We start from the raw sequence: 16884 nt of genomic DNA, 5'->3' as shown, positions 1-16884 counted from the left end.
ACTTTCAAATGGATATTTACAGAGTTCTTCCATATGATAGGTGCTCCTCAGCCGCGCACAATCCTCACAGGTATGAAAGATTGTTCTCGATTAAATGTGACATTTTGACACTGGCCCTTTTTTCACAGGTGATGATCCAGATTGGTCTGCAAGAGGTTCCGGCAAAACATGTGCTAAAGCATTGGAAAAGGGATGCAAGGGATATACTGCCTTCAGAATTTATCCGTTACCAGAAAGACAAAGGTCCTCTCAAGTACTCCTAGCAGCGACATAACAATCTGCATCTACTTTGCTTTGAAATTGTTAGACTTGGTGACATCAATGTCGATGCATATACTCTTGTCATGGAGCAGCTAAGAAATGCAAAGGCATTGCTTGAACCGGTAGCCGTTGTACGTGATGGCATGGGATTATCCGACAGAGAAATGGCAGGTGATTCTACAGTCTCGTCTATAGCGCACAAACAACATTTTGGTCCAGTGAATCAGGTGCAGAGTGACTCGCAATGTTTAGACAGCTTTGGGGCACCATCCAAGAAGAGACCAGCGGGGCGGCCTACAACAAGCCGCGACAAAGCGCTATATGAACAACCGGCTAAAAGGAGCCGTTTTTGTTCAATCTGCCATGGTCAAGGGCACAAGAGCACAACATGTCCGCAGCGCGGTGATCTTCCGAAGGCGCCAAGGAAGTCGCCTCGCTGCTTCAGGTGGAGTCTGACAGGACACAGGAGGAACACTTGCACCAACACGCCTAGGGCGGATTTCTACTAGTGATGTTGTTATGTTTTTATGGTTGAAGTGTAGCAGTTCATTGAACTGTGCTTATGTCGGATGTTAGGCTGCTAGCAACTCTGCACTATGATAGTGAGAATCTGTATCTGTACTTTGCTGTTGTGTTCGATAATTACTCAGAGACTCCGTGATTTCAGTTTCATTCCTCTTGTTTCAGACATTTTTGGGTGTGTTGCTGATGAAAAACAGGTGCCGCAAGAGCCGGTACGCGCTGTGACAGTGACATGCATCTGTGCAGCGCTCCTGTGCGGCTGTGCCTGCTATTATACATGAGCCCGCACTTTTTACTAATTGGCAAATACGAGCACTGTGTATCCTCCGCTTCTACGAATACATGCAGAATACAGTGGAGTCGTGCCTCCTTGGCACCGACCGCAACGGGTCCTAACGGGGCTGATTACGGCCTGCATGGTGCTCGGCCACCAAAAGCCAATTTCGACTAGTATACTGGAATAAAACATTTTTACCCATAAGCAGCGGCGGCGAAGGGCATGGACAGCAGCGGCGGCGAAGGGCATGCCGGAGATGTGGAAGAGGATGTTGGCTTATTCTGCAACGGCGGAAGTGAGGTCGTTCGTGACTCAAACGACATGCCCACTGATTGCGAGAAAGTTGCATCTGTGGGAGAAGATGGAGATGCAGATGGTGTCATCGTCAACAATTCAAAGGGCTCCTGCTGGAGTCGACGGTAACAGACACATGTTTGATTTTGCTCTTATCTTTCATCTATACCACTGATTCTAGCTTTCTGCACTAGCCTGTAGCAAAAGAACACACACCCCTGGGGGTGTTTTTCCACCGTGAACAACCCAAAAAATGTTTCGTTCTTATAGTTCTGATGCTAGCTTGAGAACCACAAACTTTAATCCTAGGTGTCACCCTTATAGAACGTAAATACATGATTCTGCATCAATGTTCAGTACTGAATTTTTAGGGATTACTCTTCCTATCTAGGTTTGGACTGCTAGAAAATATAGTTAACAGAATTTTGTTGGTGTCAACAATCACTTCCAAAGCATTATTTTTGGTGGTGTGCTGATGAGCGATGAGAAAATCGACACTTTCAAATGGATATTTACAGAGTTCTTCCATATGATAGGTGCTCCTCAGCCGCGCACAATCCTCACAGGTATGAAAGATTGTTCTCGATTAAATGTGACATTTTGACACTGGCCCTTTTTTCACAGGTGATGATCCAGATTGGTCTGCAAGAGGTTCCGGCAAAACATGTGCTAAAGCATTGGAAAAGGGATGCAAGGGATATACTGCCTTCAGAATTTATCCGTTACCAGAAAGACAAAGGTCCTCTCAAGTACTCCTAGCAGCGACATAACAATCTGCATCTACTTTGCCTTGAAATTGTTAGACTTGGTGACATCAATGTCGATGCATATACTCTTGTCATGGAGCAGCTAAGAAATGCAAAGGCATTGCTTGAACCGGTAGCCGTTGTACGTGATGGCATGGGATTATCCGACAGAGAAATGGCAGGTGATTCTACAGTCTCGTCTATAGCGCACAAACAACATTTTGGTCCAGTGAATCAGGTGCAGAGTGACTCGCAATGTTTAGACAGCTTTGGGGCACCATCCAAGAAGAGACCAGCGGGGCGGCCTACAACAAGCCGCGACAAAGCGCTATATGAACAACCGGCTAAAAGGAGCCGTTTTTGTTCAATCTGCCATGGTCAAGGGCACAAGAGCACAACATGTCCGCAGCGCGGTGATCTTCCGAAGGCGCCAAGGAAGTCGCCTCGCTGCTTCAGGTGGAGTCTGACAGGACACAGGAGGAACACTTGCACCAACACGCCTAGGGCGGATTTCTACTAGTGATGTTGTTATGTTTTTATGGTTGAAGTGTAGCAGTTCATTGAACTGTGCTTATGTCAGATGTTAGGCTGCTAGCAACTCTGCACTATGATAGTGAGAATCTGTATCTGTACTTTGCTGTTGTGTTCGATAATTACTCAGAGACTCCGTGATTTCAGTTTCATTCTTCTTGTTTCAGACATTTTTGGGTGTGTTGCTGATGAAAAACAGGTGCCGCAAGAGCCGGTACGCGCTGTGACAGTGACATGCATCTGTGCAGCGCTCCTGTGCGGCTGTGCCTGCTATTATACATGAGCCCGCACTTTTTACTAATTGGCAAATACGAGCACTGTGTATCCTCCGCTTCTATGAATACATGCAGAATACAGTGGAGTCGTGCCTCCTTGGCACCGACCGCAACGGGTCCTAACGGGGCTGATTACGGCCTGCATGGTGCTCGGCCACCAAAAGCCAATTTCCACTAGTATACTGGAATAAAACATTTTTACCCATAAGCAGCGGCGGCGAAGGGCATGGACAGCAGCGGCGGCGAAGGGCATGCCGGAGATGTGGAAGAGGATGTTGGCTTATTCTGCAACGGCGGAAGTGAGGTCGTTCGTGACTCAAACGACATGCCCACTGATTGCGAGAAAGTTGCATCTGTGGGAGAAGATGGAGATGCAGATGGTGTCATCGTCAACAATTCAAAGGGCTCCTGCTGGAGTCGACGGTAACAGACACATGTTTGATTTTGCTCTTATCTTTCATCTGTATCACTGATTCTAGCTTTCTGCACTAGCCTGTAGCAAAAGAACACACACCCGTGGGGGTGTTTTTCCACCGTGAACAACCCAAAAAATGTTTCGTTCTTATAGTTCTGATGCTAGCTTGAGAACCACAAACTTTAATCCTAGGTGTCACCCTTGTAGAACGTAAATACATGATTCTGCATCAATGTTCAGTACTGAATTTTTAGGGATTACTCTTCCTATCTAGGTTTGGACTGCTAGAAAATATAGTTAACAGAATTTTGTTGGTGTCAACAATCACTTCCAAAGCATTATTTTTGGTGGTGTGCTGATGAGCGATGAGAAAATCGACACTTTCAAATGGATATTTACGGAGTTCTTCCATATGATAGGTGCTCCTCAGCCGCGCACAATCCTCACAGGTATGAAAGATTGTTCTCGATTAAATGTGACATTTTGACACTGGCCCTTTTTTCACAGGTGATGATCCAGATTGGTCTGCAAGAGGTTCCGGCAAAACATGTGCTAAAGCATTGGAAAAGGGATGCAAGGGATATACTGCCTTCAGAATTTATCCGTTACCAGAAAGACAAAGGTCCTCTCAAGTACTCCTAGCGGCGACATAACAATCTGCATCTACTTTGCTTTGAAATTGTTAGACTTGGTGACATCAATGTCGATGCATATACTCTTGTCATGGAGCAGCTAAGAAATGCAAAGGCATTGCTTGAACCGGTAGCCGTTGTACGTGATGGCATGGGATTATCCGACAGAGAAATGGCAGGTGATTCTACAGTCTCGTCTATAGCGCACAAACAACATTTTGGTCCAGTGAATCAGGTGCAGAGTGACTCGCAATGTTTAGACAGCTTTGGGGCACCATCCAAGAAGAGACCAGCGGGGCGGCCTACAACAAGCCGCGACAAAGCGCTATATGAACAACCGGCTAAAAGGAGCCGTTTTTGTTCAATCTGCCATGGTCAAGGGCACAAGAGCACAACATGTCCGCAGCGCGGTGATCTTCCGAAGGCGCCAAGGAAGTCGCCTCGCTGCTTCAGGTGGAGTCTGACAGGACACAGGAGGAACACTTGCACCAACACGCCTAGGGCGGATTTCTACTAGTGATGTTGTTATGTTTTTATGGTTGAAGTGTAGCAGTTCATTGAACTGTGCTTATGTCAGATGTTAGGCTGCTAGCAACTCTGCACTATGATAGTGAGAATCTGTATCTGTACTTTGCTGTTGTGTTCGATAATTACTCAGAGACTCCGTGATTTCAGTTTCATTCTTCTTGTTTCAGACATTTTTGGGTGTGTTGCTGATGAAAAACAGGTGCCGCAAGAGCCGGTACGCGCTGTGACAGTGACATGCATCTGTGCAGCGCTCCTGTGCGGCTGTGCCTGCTATTATACATGAGCCCGCACTTTTTACTAATTGGCAAATACGAGCACTGTGTATCCTCCGCTTCTATGAATACATGCAGAATACAGTGGAGTCGTGCCTCCTTGGCACCGACCGCAACGGGTCCTAACGGGGCTGATTACGGCCTGCATGGTGCTCGGCCACCAAAAGCCAATTTCCACTAGTATACTGGAATAAAACATTTTTACCCATAAGCAGCGGCGGCGAAGGGCATGGACAGCAGCGGCGGCGAAGGGCATGCCGGAGATGTGGAAGAGGATGTTGGCTTATTCTGCAACGGCGGAAGTGAGGTCGTTCGTGACTCAAACGACATGCCCACTGATTGCGAGAAAGTTGCATCTGTGGGAGAAGATGGAGATGCAGATGGTGTCATCGTCAACAATTCAAAGGGCTCCTGCTGGAGTCGACGGTAACAGACACATGTTTGATTTTGCTCTTATCTTTCATCTGTATCACTGATTCTAGCTTTCTGCACTAGCCTGTAGCAAAAGAACACACACCCGTGGGGGTGTTTTTCCACCGTGAACAACCCAAAAAATGTTTCGTTCTTATAGTTCTGATGCTAGCTTGAGAACCACAAACTTTAATCCTAGGTGTCACCCTTGTAGAACGTAAATACATGATTCTGCATCAATGTTCAGTACTGAATTTTTAGGGATTACTCTTCCTATCTAGGTTTGGACTGCTAGAAAATATAGTTAACAGAATTTTGTTGGTGTCAACAATCACTTCCAAAGCATTATTTTTGGTGGTGTGCTGATGAGCGATGAGAAAATCGACACTTTCAAATGGATATTTACGGAGTTCTTCCATATGATAGGTGCTCCTCAGCCGCGCACAATCCTCACAGGTATGAAAGATTGTTCTCGATTAAATGTGACATTTTGACACTGGCCCTTTTTTCACAGGTGATGATCCAGATTGGTCTGCAAGAGGTTCCGGCAAAACATGTGCTAAAGCATTGGAAAAGGGATGCAAGGGATATACTGCCTTCAGAATTTATCCGTTACCAGAAAGACAAAGGTCCTCTCAAGTACTCCTAGCGGCGACATAACAATCTGCATCTACTTTGCTTTGAAATTGTTAGACTTGGTGACATCAATGTCGATGCATATACTCTTGTCATGGAGCAGCTAAGAAATGCAAAGGCATTGCTTGAACCGGTAGCCGTTGTACGTGATGGCATGGGATTATCCGACAGAGAAATGGCAGGTGATTCTACAGTCTCGTCTATAGCGCACAAACAACATTTTGGTCCAGTGAATCAGGTGCAGAGTGACTCGCAATGTTTAGACAGCTTTGGGGCACCATCCAAGAAGAGACCAGCGGGGCGGCCTACAACAAGCCGCGACAAAGCGCTATATGAACAACCGGCTAAAAGGAGCCGTTTTTGTTCAATCTGCCATGGTCAAGGGCACAAGAGCACAACATGTCCGCAGCGCGGTGATCTTCCGAAGGCGCCAAGGAAGTCGCCTCGCTGCTTCAGGTGGAGTCTGACAGGACACAGGAGGAACACTTGCACCAACACGCCTAGGGCGGATTTCTACTAGTGATGTTGTTATGTTTTTATGGTTGAAGTGTAGCAGTTCATTGAACTGTGCTTATGTCGGATGTTAGGCTGCTAGCAACTCTGCACTATGATAGTGAGAATCTGTATCTGTACTTTGCTGTTGTGTTCGATAATTACTCAGAGACTCCGTGATTTCAGTTTCATTCCTCTTGTTTCAGACATTTTTGGGTGTGTTGCTGATGAAAAACAGGTGCCGCAAGAGCCGGTACGCGCTGTGACAGTGACATGCATCTGTGCAGCGCTCCTGTGCGGCTGTGCCTGCTATTATACATGAGCCCGCACTTTTTACTAATTGGCAAATACGAGCACTGTGTATCCTCCGCTTCTACGAATACATGCAGAATACAGTGGAGTCGTGCCTCCTTGGCACCGACCGCAACGGGTCCTAACGGGGCTGATTACGGCCTGCATGGTGCTCGGCCACCAAAAGCCAATTTCGACTAGTATACTGGAATAAAACATTTTTACCCATAAGCAGCGGCGGCGAAGGGCATGGACAGCAGCGGCGGCGAAGGGCATGCCGGAGATGTGGAAGAGGATGTTGGCTTATTCTGCAACGGCGGAAGTGAGGTCGTTCGTGACTCAAACGACATGCCCACTGATTGCGAGAAAGTTGCATCTGTGGGAGAAGATGGAGATGCAGATGGTGTCATCGTCAACAATTCAAAGGGCTCCTGCTGGAGTCGACGGTAACAGACACATGTTTGATTTTGCTCTTATCTTTCATCTATACCACTGATTCTAGCTTTCTGCACTAGCCTGTAGCAAAAGAACACACACCCCTGGGGGTGTTTTTCCACCGTGAACAACCCAAAAAATGTTTCGTTCTTATAGTTCTGATGCTAGCTTGAGAACCACAAACTTTAATCCTAGGTGTCACCCTTATAGAACGTAAATACATGATTCTGCATCAATGTTCAGTACTGAATTTTTAGGGATTACTCTTCCTATCTAGGTTTGGACTGCTAGAAAATATAGTTAACAGAATTTTGTTGGTGTCAACAATCACTTCCAAAGCATTATTTTTGGTGGTGTGCTGATGAGCGATGAGAAAATCGACACTTTCAAATGGATATTTACAGAGTTCTTCCATATGATAGGTGCTCCTCAGCCGCGCACAATCCTCACAGGTATGAAAGATTGTTCTCGATTAAATGTGACATTTTGACACTGGCCCTTTTTTCACAGGTGATGATCCAGATTGGTCTGCAAGAGGTTCCGGCAAAACATGTGCTAAAGCATTGGAAAAGGGATGCAAGGGATATACTGCCTTCAGAATTTATCCGTTACCAGAAAGACAAAGGTCCTCTCAAGTACTCCTAGCAGCGACATAACAATCTGCATCTACTTTGCCTTGAAATTGTTAGACTTGGTGACATCAATGTCGATGCATATACTCTTGTCATGGAGCAGCTAAGAAATGCAAAGGCATTGCTTGAACCGGTAGCCGTTGTACGTGATGGCATGGGATTATCCGACAGAGAAATGGCAGGTGATTCTACAGTCTCGTCTATAGCGCACAAACAACATTTTGGTCCAGTGAATCAGGTGCAGAGTGACTCGCAATGTTTAGACAGCTTTGGGGCACCATCCAAGAAGAGACCAGCGGGGCGGCCTACAACAAGCCGCGACAAAGCGCTATATGAACAACCGGCTAAAAGGAGCCGTTTTTGTTCAATCTGCCATGGTCAAGGGCACAAGAGCACAACATGTCCGCAGCGCGGTGATCTTCCGAAGGCGCCAAGGAAGTCGCCTCGCTGCTTCAGGTGGAGTCTGACAGGACACAGGAGGAACACTTGCACCAACACGCCTAGGGCGGATTTCTACTAGTGATGTTGTTATGTTTTTATGGTTGAAGTGTAGCAGTTCATTGAACTGTGCTTATGTCAGATGTTAGGCTGCTAGCAACTCTGCACTATGATAGTGAGAATCTGTATCTGTACTTTGCTGTTGTGTTCGATAATTACTCAGAGACTCCGTGATTTCAGTTTCATTCTTCTTGTTTCAGACATTTTTGGGTGTGTTGCTGATGAAAAACAGGTGCCGCAAGAGCCGGTACGCGCTGTGACAGTGACATGCATCTGTGCAGCGCTCCTGTGCGGCTGTGCCTGCTATTATACATGAGCCCGCACTTTTTACTAATTGGCAAATACGAGCACTGTGTATCCTCCGCTTCTATGAATACATGCAGAATACAGTGGAGTCGTGCCTCCTTGGCACCGACCGCAACGGGTCCTAACGGGGCTGATTACGGCCTGCATGGTGCTCGGCCACCAAAAGCCAATTTCCACTAGTATACTGGAATAAAACATTTTTACCCATAAGCAGCGGCGGCGAAGGGCATGGACAGCAGCGGCGGCGAAGGGCATGCCGGAGATGTGGAAGAGGATGTTGGCTTATTCTGCAACGGCGGAAGTGAGGTCGTTCGTGACTCAAACGACATGCCCACTGATTGCGAGAAAGTTGCATCTGTGGGAGAAGATGGAGATGCAGATGGTGTCATCGTCAACAATTCAAAGGGCTCCTGCTGGAGTCGACGGTAACAGACACATGTTTGATTTTGCTCTTATCTTTCATCTGTATCACTGATTCTAGCTTTCTGCACTAGCCTGTAGCAAAAGAACACACACCCGTGGGGGTGTTTTTCCACCGTGAACAACCCAAAAAATGTTTCGTTCTTATAGTTCTGATGCTAGCTTGAGAACCACAAACTTTAATCCTAGGTGTCACCCTTGTAGAACGTAAATACATGATTCTGCATCAATGTTCAGTACTGAATTTTTAGGGATTACTCTTCCTATCTAGGTTTGGACTGCTAGAAAATATAGTTAACAGAATTTTGTTGGTGTCAACAATCACTTCCAAAGCATTATTTTTGGTGGTGTGCTGATGAGCGATGAGAAAATCGACACTTTCAAATGGATATTTACGGAGTTCTTCCATATGATAGGTGCTCCTCAGCCGCGCACAATCCTCACAGGTATGAAAGATTGTTCTCGATTAAATGTGACATTTTGACACTGGCCCTTTTTTCACAGGTGATGATCCAGATTGGTCTGCAAGAGGTTCCGGCAAAACATGTGCTAAAGCATTGGAAAAGGGATGCAAGGGATATACTGCCTTCAGAATTTATCCGTTACCAGAAAGACAAAGGTCCTCTCAAGTACTCCTAGCGGCGACATAACAATCTGCATCTACTTTGCTTTGAAATTGTTAGACTTGGTGACATCAATGTCGATGCATATACTCTTGTCATGGAGCAGCTAAGAAATGCAAAGGCATTGCTTGAACCGGTAGCCGTTGTACGTGATGGCATGGGATTATCCGACAGAGAAATGGCAGGTGATTCTACAGTCTCGTCTATAGCGCACAAACAACATTTTGGTCCAGTGAATCAGGTGCAGAGTGACTCGCAATGTTTAGACAGCTTTGGGGCACCATCCAAGAAGAGACCAGCGGGGCGGCCTACAACAAGCCGCGACAAAGCGCTATATGAACAACCGGCTAAAAGGAGCCGTTTTTGTTCAATCTGCCATGGTCAAGGGCACAAGAGCACAACATGTCCGCAGCGCGGTGATCTTCCGAAGGCGCCAAGGAAGTCGCCTCGCTGCTTCAGGTGGAGTCTGACAGGACATAGGAGGAACACTTGCACCAACACGCCTAGGGCGGATTTCTACTAGTGATGTTGTTATGTTTTTATGGTTGAAGTGTAGCAGTTCATTGAACTGTGCTTATGTCGGATGTTAGGCTGCTAGCAACTCTGCACTATGATAGTGAGAATCTGTATCTGTACTTTGCTGTTGTGTTCGATAATTACTCAGAGACTCCGTGATTTCAGTTTCATTCCTCTTGTTTCAGACATTTTTGGGTGTGTTGCTGATGAAAAACAGGTGCCGCAAGAGCCGGTACGCGCTGTGACAGTGACATGCATCTGTGCAGCGCTCCTGTGCGGCTGTGCCTGCTATTATACATGAGCCCGCACTTTTTACTAATTGGCAAATACGAGCACTGTGTATCCTCCGCTTCTACGAATACATGCAGAATACAGTGGAGTCGTGCCTCCTTGGCACCGACCGCAACGGGTCCTAACGGGGCTGATTACGGCCTGCATGGTGCTCGGCCACCAAAAGCCAATTTCGACTAGTATACTGGAATAAAACATTTTTACCCATAAGCAGCGGCGGCGAAGGGCATGGACAGCAGCGGCGGCGAAGGGCATGCCGGAGATGTGGAAGAGGATGTTGGCTTATTCTGCAACGGCGGAAGTGAGGTCGTTCGTGACTCAAACGACATGCCCACTGATTGCGAGAAAGTTGCATCTGTGGGAGAAGATGGAGATGCAGATGGTGTCATCGTCAACAATTCAAAGGGCTCCTGCTGGAGTCGACGGTAACAGACACATGTTTGATTTTGCTCTTATCTTTCATCTATACCACTGATTCTAGCTTTCTGCACTAGCCTGTAGCAAAAGAACACACACCCCTGGGGGTGTTTTTCCACCGTGAACAACCCAAAAAATGTTTCGTTCTTATAGTTCTGATGCTAGCTTGAGAACCACAAACTTTAATCCTAGGTGTCACCCTTATAGAACGTAAATACATGATTCTGCATCAATGTTCAGTACTGAATTTTTAGGGATTACTCTTCCTATCTAGGTTTGGACTGCTAGAAAATATAGTTAACAGAATTTTGTTGGTGTCAACAATCACTTCCAAAGCATTATTTTTGGTGGTGTGCTGATGAGCGATGAGAAAATCGACACTTTCAAATGGATATTTACAGAGTTCTTCCATATGATAGGTGCTCCTCAGCCGCGCACAATCCTCACAGGTATGAAAGATTGTTCTCGATTAAATGTGACATTTTGACACTGGCCCTTTTTTCACAGGTGATGATCCAGATTGGTCTGCAAGAGGTTCCGGCAAAACATGTGCTAAAGCATTGGAAAAGGGATGCAAGGGATATACTGCCTTCAGAATTTATCCGTTACCAGAAAGACAAAGGTCCTCTCAAGTACTCCTAGCAGCGACATAACAATCTGCATCTACTTTGCCTTGAAATTGTTAGACTTGGTGACATCAATGTCGATGCATATACTCTTGTCATGGAGCAGCTAAGAAATGCAAAGGCATTGCTTGAACCGGTAGCCGTTGTACGTGATGGCATGGGATTATCCGACAGAGAAATGGCAGGTGATTCTACAGTCTCGTCTATAGCGCACAAACAACATTTTGGTCCAGTGAATCAGGTGCAGAGTGACTCGCAATGTTTAGACAGCTTTGGGGCACCATCCAAGAAGAGACCAGCGGGGCGGCCTACAACAAGCCGCGACAAAGCGCTATATGAACAACCGGCTAAAAGGAGACGTTTTTGTTCAATCTGCCATGGTCAAGGGCACAAGAGCACAACATGTCCGCAGCGCGGTGATCTTCCGAAGGCGCCAAGGAAGTCGCCTCGCTGCTTCAGGTGGAGTCTGACAGGACACAGGAGGAACACTTGCACCAACACGCCTAGGGCGGATTTCTACTAGTGATGTTGTTATGTTTTTATGGTTGAAGTGTAGCAGTTCATTGAACTGTGCTTATGTCGGATGTTAGGCTGCTAGCAACTCTGCACTATGATAGTGAGAATCTGTATCTGTACTTTGCTGTTGTGTTCGATAATTACTCAGAGACTCCGTGATTTCAGTTTCATTCCTCTTGTTTCAGACATTTTTGGGTGTGTTGCTGATGAAAAACAGGTGCCGCAAGAGCCGGTACGCGCTGTGACAGTGACATGCATCTGTGCAGCGCTCCTGTGCGGCTGTGCCTGCTATTATACATGAGCCCGCACTTTTTACTAATTGGCAAATACGAGCACTGTGTATCCTCCGCTTCTACGAATACATGCAGAATACAGTGGAGTCGTGCCTCCTTGGCACCGACCGCAACGGGTCCTAACGGGGCTGATTACGGCCTGCATGGTGCTCGGCCACCAAAAGCCAATTTCGACTAGTATACTGGAATAAAACATTTTTACCCATAAGCAGCGGCGGCGAAGGGCATGGACAGCAGCGGCGGCGAAGGGCATGCCGGAGATGTGGAAGAGGATGTTGGCTTATTCTGCAACGGCGGAAGTGAGGTCGTTCGTGACTCAAACGACATGCCCACTGATTGCGAGAAAGTTGCATCTGTGGGAGAAGATGGAGATGCAGATGGTGTCATCGTCAACAATTCAAAGGGCTCCTGCTGGAGTCGACGGTAACAGACACATGTTTGATTTTGCTCTTATCTTTCATCTGTACCACTGATTCTAGCTTTCTGCACTAGCCTGTAGCAAAAGAACACACACCCCTGGGGGTGTTTTTCCACCGTGAACAACCCAAAAAATGTTTCGTTCTTATAGTTCTGATGCTAGCTTGAGAACCACAAACTTTAATCCTAGGTGTCACCCTTATAGAACGTAAATACATGATTCTGCATCAATGTTCAGTACTGAATTTTTAGGGATTACTCTTCCTATCTAGGTTTGGACTGCTAGAAAATATAGTTAACAGAATTTTGTTGGTGTCAACAATCACTTCCAAAGCATTATTTTTGGTGGTGTGCTGATGAGCGATGAGAAAATCGACACTTTCAAATGGATATTTACAGAGTTCTTCCATATGATAGGTGCTCCTCAGCCGCGCACAATCCTCACAGGTATGAAAGATTGTTCTCGATTAAATGTGACATTTTGACACTGGCCCTTTTTTCACAGGTGATGATCCAGATTGGTCTGCAAGAGGTTCCGGCAAAACATGTGCTAAAGCATTGGAAAAGGGATGCAAGGGATATACTGCCTTCAGAATTTATCCGTTACCAGAAAGACAAAGGTCCTCTCAAGTACTCCTAGCAGCGACATAACAATCTGCATCTACTTTGCCTTGAAATTGTTAGACTTGGTGACATCAATGTCGATGCATATACTCTTGTCATGGAGCAGCTAAGAAATGCAAAGGCATTGCTTGAACCGGTAGCCGTTGTACGTGATGGCATGGGATTATCCGACAGAGAAATGGCAGGTGATTCTACAGTCTCGTCTATAGCGCACAAACAACATTTTGGTCCAGTGAATCAGGTGCAGAGTGACTCGCAATGTTTAGACAGCTTTGGGGCACCATCCAAGAAGAGACCAGCGGGGCGGCCTACAACAAGCCGCGACAAAGCGCTATATGAACAACCGGCTAAAAGGAGCCGTTTTTGTTCAATCTGCCATGGTCAAGGGCACAAGAGCACAACATGTCCGCAGCGCGGTGATCTTCCGAAGGCGCCAAGGAAGTCGCCTCGCTGCTTCAGGTGGAGTCTGACAGGACACAGGAGGAACACTTGCACCAACACGCCTAGGGCGGATTTCTACTAGTGATGTTGTTATGTTTTTATGGTTGAAGTGTAGCAGTTCATTGAACTGTGCTTATGTCGGATGTTAGGCTGCTAGCAACTCTGCACTATGATAGTGAGAATCTGTATCTGTACTTTGCTGTTGTGTTCGATAATTACTCAGAGACTCCGTGATTTCAGTTTCATTCCTCTTGTTTCAGACATTTTTGGGTGTGTTGCTGATGAAAAACAGGTGCCGCAAGAGCCGGTACGCGCTGTGACAGTGACATGCATCTGTGCAGCGCTCCTGTGCGGCTGTGCCTGCTATTATACATGAGCCCGCACTTTTTACTAATTGGCAAATACGAGCACTGTGTATCCTCCGCTTCTATGAATACATGCAGAATACAGTGGAGTCGTGCCTCCTTGGAACCGACCGCAACGGGTCCTAACGGGGCTGATTACGGCCTGCATGGTGCTCGGCCACCAAAAGCCAATTTCGACTAGTATACTGGAATAAAACATTTTTACCCATAAGCAGCGGCGGCGAAGGGCATGGACAGCAGCGGCGGCGAAGGGCATGCCGGAGATGTGGAAGAGGATGTTGGCTTATTCTGCAACGGCGGAAGTGAGGTCGTTCGTGACTCAAACGACATGCCCACTGATTGCGAGAAAGTTGCATCTGTGGGAGAAGATGGAGATGCAGATGGTGTCATCGTCAACAATTCAAAGGGCTCCTGCTGGAGTCGACGGTAACAGACACATGTTTGATTTTGCTCTTATCTTTCATCTGTACCACTGATTCTAGCTTTCTGCACTAGCCTGTAGCAAAAGAACACACACCCGTGGGGTGTTTTTCCACCGTGAACAACCCAAAAAATGTTTCGTTCTTATAGTTCTGATGCTAGCTTGAGAACCACAAACTTTAATCCTAGGTGTCACCCTTATAGAACGTAAATACATGATTCTGCATCAATGTTCAGTACTGAATTTTTAGGGATTACTCTTCCTATCTAGGTTTGGACTGCTAGAAAATATAGTTAACAGAATTTTGTTGGTGTCAACAATCACTTCCAAAGCATTATTTTTGGTGGTGTGCTGATGAGCGATGAGAAAATCGACACTTTCAAATGGATATTTACAGAGTTCTTCCATATGATAGGTGCTCCTCAGCCGCGCACAATCCTCACAGGTATGAAAGATTGTTCTCGATTAAATGTGACATTTTGACACTGGCCCTTTTTTCACAGGTGATGATCCAGATTGGTCTGCAAGAGGTTCCGGCAAAACATGTGCTAAAGCATTGGAAAAGGGATGCAAGGGATATACTGCCTTCAGAATTTATCCGTTACCAGAAAGACAAAGGTCCTCTCAAGTACTCCTAGCAGCGACATAACAATCTGCATCTACTTTGCCTTGAAATTGTTAGACTTGGTGACATCAATGTCGATGCATATACTCTTGTCATGGAGCAGCTAAGAAATGCAAAGGCATTGCTTGAACCGGTAGCCGTTGTACGTGATGGCATGGGATTATCCGACAGAGAAATGGCAGGTGATTCTACAGTCTCGTCTATAGCGCACAAACAACATTTTGGTCCAGTGAATCAGGTGCAGAGTGACTCGCAATGTTTAGACAGCTTTGGGGCACCATCCAAGAAGAGACCAGCGGGGCGGCCTACAACAAGCCGCGACAAAGCGCTATATGAACAACCGGCTAAAAGGAGCCGTTTTTGTTCAATCTGCCATGGTCAAGGGCACAAGAGCACAACATGTCCGCAGCGCGGTGATCTTCCGAAGGCGCCAAGGAAGTCGCCTCGCTGCTTCAGGTGGAGTCTGACAGGACACAGGAGGAACACTTGCACCAACACGCCTAGGGCGGATTTCTACTAGTGATGTTGTTATGTTTTTATGGTTGAAGTGTAGCAGTTCATTGAACTGTGCTTATGTCGGATGTTAGGCTGCTAGCAACTCTGCACTATGATAGTGAGAATCTGTATCTGTACTTTGCTGTTGTGTTCGATAATTACTTAGAGACTCCGTGATTTCAGTTTCATTCCTCTTGTTTCAGACATTTTTGGGTGTGTTGCTGATGAAAAACAGGTGCCGCAAGAGCCGGTACGCGCTGTGACAGTGACATGCATCTGTGCAGCGCTCCTGTGCGGCTGTGCCTGCTATTATACATGAGCCCGCACTTTTTACTAATTGGCAAATACGAGCACTGTGTATCCTCCGCTTCTACGAATACATGCAGAATACAGTGGAGTCGTGCCTCCTTGGCAACGACCGCAACGGGTCCTAACGGGGCTGATTACGGCCTGCATGGTGCTCGGCCACCAAAAGCCAATTTCGACTAGTATACTGGAATAAAACATTTTTACCCACGCAAAAAAAGTACTAGTATACATGGTCTTTTTTTGGAGGCAAAGTACTAGTGCCGTTTCCTTTCAGGCCCTTGTGGGCTGGGCTACGCCCCTCTATCTCTGTCTGGTTGATGTAGGGTAGCAACAGAGCGAAATCACTAATTAAACAGTACTTTGTCTAAAAAAACTAATTGAAGAGTATTTGTCGCAACTTGTGAGTTTTTTTTCCGTATATCCGTTTATTTAAAATGTCTTATCTCTTAAACCGTGTGTCCAAATCTTAAACCGTTTTCACCGTTGGATTCCTCGTGTCGAGGTCTTCAAAACTAGATCCCACGTTGATAAGTTTTGACTAACCTTTTTTCATGAAAAAATCTAGATCTTCAAAATTGTACCTCTCGTGGAAGAAAAAAATGCGCTTTTTCCGTTTTCGAGAGGCACCGCCGCGCTTCTCGCAGAATAAAAGAGAAAACACATTTTTTTTTGGTTTCCGAGAGGCACGACCGTGCCTCTCGTGGAAGCAAAACCATGCCTGTCGCAGAAAGCAAAATCGTGCTTCTCGCGAAAGAGAAAAAAACACGTTTTTTCTTTTCCGAGAGGCACGGTCGTGCCTCTGGCGAAAAGCAAAAAAAATTGTTTTTTCGCATAATTTTATTTTGTCCAAAAGCTAAGGAAGACCGGTGAAAAACCAAAAAGGCCAAAAAAAACGCGGAGGAAAACCCATCTAAAAAGCCAAAAACATGTGCGGAAAAATAAAATAAAAACAAAATACGGAGGAAGGGCCCCGAGTGCGACACGTGGTGGCGGCTGAGAGCGCGCTCTCAGCCCATCCCCAAGTGACCCTT

At 46.2% G+C, this 16884-nt stretch overlaps 1 long non-coding RNA gene across 2 annotated transcripts; it reads left to right on the top strand.

Annotated features, from left to right (window-relative positions):
- Positions 1-4990: 4990 nt before the first annotated feature.
- LOC123064345 (uncharacterized) lies at positions 4991-6483 on the top strand. 2 transcript variants are annotated; one of them, XR_006430682.1, is made up of 2 exons: positions 4991-5179; positions 5679-6483. It is a non-coding gene; the product is annotated as an uncharacterized lncRNA (long non-coding RNA). The 2 variants fall into 2 exon arrangements; XR_006430683.1 differs by having other exon boundaries at positions 4991-5192.
- Positions 6484-16884: the final 10401 nt, after the last annotated feature.

The sequence above is a fragment of the Triticum aestivum genome, chromosome 3B (assembly GCF_018294505.1).
Source record: "Triticum aestivum cultivar Chinese Spring chromosome 3B, IWGSC CS RefSeq v2.1, whole genome shotgun sequence".
NCBI lineage: Eukaryota > Viridiplantae > Streptophyta > Magnoliopsida > Poales > Poaceae > Triticum > Triticum aestivum.
This window is presented reverse-complemented; position numbering and strand designations above follow the sequence as displayed.